This window comes from Octodon degus, unplaced genomic scaffold (genome assembly GCF_000260255.1).
Source record: "Octodon degus isolate 3935 unplaced genomic scaffold, OctDeg1.0 scaffold00272, whole genome shotgun sequence".
Lineage (NCBI taxonomy): Eukaryota > Metazoa > Chordata > Mammalia > Rodentia > Octodontidae > Octodon > Octodon degus.
The window spans coordinates 1,732,081-1,736,615 of NW_004524848.1; the positions used below are offsets into that span (position 1 = coordinate 1,732,081).

At 40.7% G+C, this 4,535-nt stretch overlaps 1 protein-coding gene and 1 pseudogene across 1 annotated transcript in view; one reads left to right on the forward strand and one right to left on the reverse strand.

The window, feature by feature from the left end:
- Abcg2 (ATP binding cassette subfamily G member 2 (Junior blood group)) overlaps nucleotides 1–4,535 on the forward strand; it is a 196,771-nt gene that overhangs the window by 21,361 nt on the left and 170,875 nt on the right. The window lies entirely within an intron of this gene.
- LOC101572793 lies at nucleotides 3,847–4,519 on the reverse strand (annotated as a pseudogene).

The following is a 4,535-nucleotide window of genomic DNA, read 5'->3' on the forward strand; positions in this document are numbered from 1 at the left end:
TTTTTTTTTTTTTTAATTTTAGGACAGGATCTACAGGGTCTACAGAGTCTCACTATGTAGATCAGACTCATAGTGATTCTCCTGTCTACAGCCTCCCAAGTGCTGGAATTACAGGCACGCGCGCCACCACGCCCAGTCTCAATCACCGTCTCAACATGCCCGGGAGCAGGGCCAGCACAGCAGGCCTGGGGATTGAAATCCCAGGCCTTGCGTCTGCCTAAGCAGGTGCTTTAATCCGCTGAGCTATTTGGCCGGCCCTCAGATAAGTCAAATTTAAACAAAATCAAGCTTTTAGGCATCCAGAGACACTTTCAAAGGAGTCAAAAGATAACCCATAGAAGGGAAGTACTTCCAAACAAGATATTTGAGAAGGGGCTATTGTCTGGAATATAAAAAGAACTCCTATAGTTCAATATCAAAAACCAATTCAATTAAAAAGGACTTGAACAAACATTTCTTCAAAGATATACAAATGGCCAGTACAGATATAATGATGTTCAATATCATCAGGCACTAGAGAAATGCAAGAAACCACCATAAGATACTAGCACACCCATTACAATTGCCCTTATTTAAAAAAAAGAAAAAGAAAAACACAAATGAAAACAAATGTTGATTATGATGTGGAGAAATAAGAACTCTTGTCCAGTGTTGGTGAAACTATAAAATGGTGAAGCTGCTGTAGAAAACCAGCACAGCAGTTCTTTAAAAAATCAAATCCATACTTACCATGTGATCTAGCAATTCCAACTTTGAGTATGTACTCAAAATAATGGGAAAAAAAGGGCTTCAGGAGATATTTGAACACCCATGCTGTGTATTTTTCTTGTGCTGGGAATCAAACTGAGGACATTGCTCTTGCCAGGCAGGTGCTTGTGTCATTGAGCTATGTCCCCAGCTCTGTACACCCATGTTCACAGTAGCATTCTTTACAATAGCTAGAAGTAGAAGGCACCCAAGTGTTCATTAACAGGTGACTAAAATGTGATCTATATAAGGAATGGCATTTTATTCAGCCTTAAAAAGGAAAACACTAACATATGTTACAATATGGATGAAACTTCAGTACATTATAAGAAATAAGACAGACATGAAAAGGACAAACACTGTAAGTCTCTATAGCTAGCATAGCTGAAGCCATAGAAACAGAAAGTACAATGGCTGCCACTGGAAAGATGATGACGTGAGAAATCATTTAATGGTTATGGAGGTTAATTTTGGAAAATGCAAAACCTTTTGGAGGGGTCAGGGAGATAGCTCAGTAGAATAAGTGCCTGTTTAACAAGTACAAAGTCCTGATCCCTGGTACCACAAACAAACAAACAAACAAACAAACATCTTCTGGAGACCGATGCTGGTGATAGTTGCATACCAATGGAGTGTACTTAATGCCATGAAATGGCAACCTTAAAATCATTCAAATAATCACTTTATGTTATGAATATTTAATTAGGATAGAAGAAAATAAAACAACTAAACTCAGGTATATTTGCATGACTGGCTCCTACCTATTCCCAGCAATGGAAAAAAAATTATAAATTTTGGACAGGTTGGATCCGCAACCTGTGTTAAGAGTTCTTATCTTGGTAGACAAGAAGCAGAGGTGGAAAGGTAAATCCTCATTTACACCACATGTCACTGCCATCACAGCTGTCATGCACGTGGTGACGACTGTCAGACTGACTTAGGCCAAGACTCTGTTCATCTGATCAGCTTCATAAATTATTACTCTGCATCTCCGAACATTTTGGGCTCCTATTGGGAGCCACAGAAGCTGGAAAATTCGTCAAATGTATGTAGGTGGGACTAGGCTTCAGTGCCTAAAGCAAACAAGTTACCTCAGTCCTGAGATACTGACATCCTGTCTGGCTAAGGTCAGCTATTAGTTGCTAGGCAACCTTGTGTCACGTGTTGCTAACTTTGCAAAGGTATAAATAAATGTCTTTTTTTTTTTTTTTTTGCTCAATGGGGCAGAGGAGTCATCATCTAATCCAGCTTTTGTCTTCTTGTGTATCTTTTTTTTTTTTTTTTTATGTACTTAACACAAGGTCTACAGGGTCTCATGACACAGAACTCCTAGTGATCCTCCTGTTTTTAGCCTCTCAAGCACTGGGATTACGGGCACGTGTCACCACACCCAGTCTCAGTGGTGGTCTCAGCAGAGAGCAGGGCCAGCACAGCACCTTATGTCTATCTTTTCCTCATTCCTGCCATTGTTTCTTTCCAGGTAGAACCTATAGCACTGAGACCAAGGGATCCCTACAAGCCCGAGAGTTCCTGTGTGTGTGTGTGTGTGTGTGTGTGTGTGTGTGTGTGTGTAGGACTATAACTTCAAAGGAATATCAATAACCCCAGAACTGTTGACTATTTCCTTTCCCCAGGTATGTATGTACCTGACAGGTCTATTTGGAGCAGCACTATTCAAGGTATGTTCTGAAAGACCAGCGTCATTTGGGAGCACTGAAAATGCTAATTCATGGAGTTTAGCCCAGTCCTACCACATCAGATTGTCTGAACACTGAGTCCTAGGAATCATTGTTCAAACAGATTGTCAGCAGAAGATTGAGAAGCAGTGATCTCTGTCAGTAGTTCTCAAGAACATACCATATTTGTGAAATTTCAACACCTCATAATCCAGCAGTCAGCAATATTTATTTATATTTACGTGACATAGAATAAAAGCAGCATGTGCTAAAGGAAAGAGAAGATGGGACTTTATGTCAAGTAGAGATAGCGTCTTTGGCTTCAGGAACACAGGTAGTTCCTCCAGGGTAGAAGAATAGGAGAGGAGGCAGAACATGCTGACAGGTGAGCCATTGTGGTGATGGGGACCCAAAAGCGCTCCTTTGCTTGCTTCAGTTTTCTCAGTAGAGCAGGAAATAAGGTTATTGTTATCTTAAAATGGGAAATTATTATCTTAGAGAAAAAAATAAGGTTCTGATTAAGTTTATTAGTATCGGCAGTAATTTCTGTAAAGATAGTATCTCTACTTGACATAAAGTCCCACCGTCTGTTCCACTTTCTACTCTATGTCATCTCATAAAGAAGAGCGGGAAGGAGAAAAGGAGGAAGAGGCAGGGAGGAGAATATCAAAACAGCAAAACCGAGGAGTGAATGGAGAAGGTGTTAGACACACCAGTGAGTGTCCTGGCATTGATATGCTGTATCATGAATTTAAAATCAGATGAATCATTATTCCTGTGTTTTTCTCTACTACATTCAACTGTAGGGACAAAGACAAAGAATAGGGAAGAAATGAGTGCAACTATAATTTGTGGTTCGCTAAAGGAATGGCGAAGCAACAGAGTAACAAAGGAGCTGAAGGTGCTTGCAAAGGCCTGACTATAGTGAATGATTATTTAATTTCAGGACATAGAGTTTAAGACAGCAGGGGGTGAGGCAGCGGGAAAAGTTGTGATCAATCGACTGTAGGCCTCTGAGCAGGCTGACGGTTTCCTGGATTTCAGCTACTGAGGGATCCAGGTGAAAAGCAAGTGACATGGATAAAATGGGATTAAACTTAATCTATCAAAGTCTATGGCGTGACCTGGGAGTCAGGGAAGAGAGCAAGATAAGGGAGAGACATCAAGGTAGTGAGAGCCACAGTGCTGGGAAGGTCAGCTATTAGTCACTAGGCAACCTTGTGTCCCGTGTTACTATCTTTTCTTTCTTTCTTTCTTTCTTTCTTTCTTTCTTTCTTTCTTTCTTTCTTTCTTTTTTTTTTTTAAAGAATTTAAAAATTTTTAGGAACCAGGAATTGAACTCCGGATCTCATGCTTGCCAGGCAGGGATCAACCTCTTTTTCTTCTCTCTCTTGTTTTTCATGTGGTACTGGGGATTGAACTCAGGACCTTATGCTTGCTATACAGGCACTTATGCCACTGAGCTATCTCCTTGGCCCCTAAATGTCTCTCAAATGGCATCTGTTCAGAAAAAGCTTCCAGAGATCAAAAACCAGAACAAGTATTTTCTTCCTAACTTATAAACACATAATTTGTTTAGGAGGAAGAGAAACAACTTGGAATAGATCAGAGTACACCTTCACATTAATCATTCTTTTCATATACTTCAAATTTGTACTTAATGCTTTTCTCCTCATGGACCTCAGAAGGCACACCTGGGTATTTTGGGAGGATCTTGTATTTCTTCAAATCAATTTCTGGAAAAAATGTGTCACTTTCAAATTCCTGCATGATCCTTGTCACGAAAAGTTTGACATGCCCTGGCTGATCCATGGCTTCCTTGTAAATGGCGCTGCCACCCACAACCAACACCAGGTCCACCTTGCTGTCTAATTCTGGCTGCTCAGTAAGCTTCAGGGCGTCATCCAGACTTTGGGCAAGAAAGTGAGCTCCTTGGGGAGGTTCCTTGAGTTCTCTACTGAGTACTATATTAATTCTGTCTTTCAAAGGGCGATTCTTCTCAGGAATGGAGAACCAGGTCTTCCTACCCATTACCACCAGATTCTGTTTACTTTCCACTGAGGTGTTGTGGTCATTCTCTGGAAGTAGTTGAATTCATTCCTCGTCCCCCAC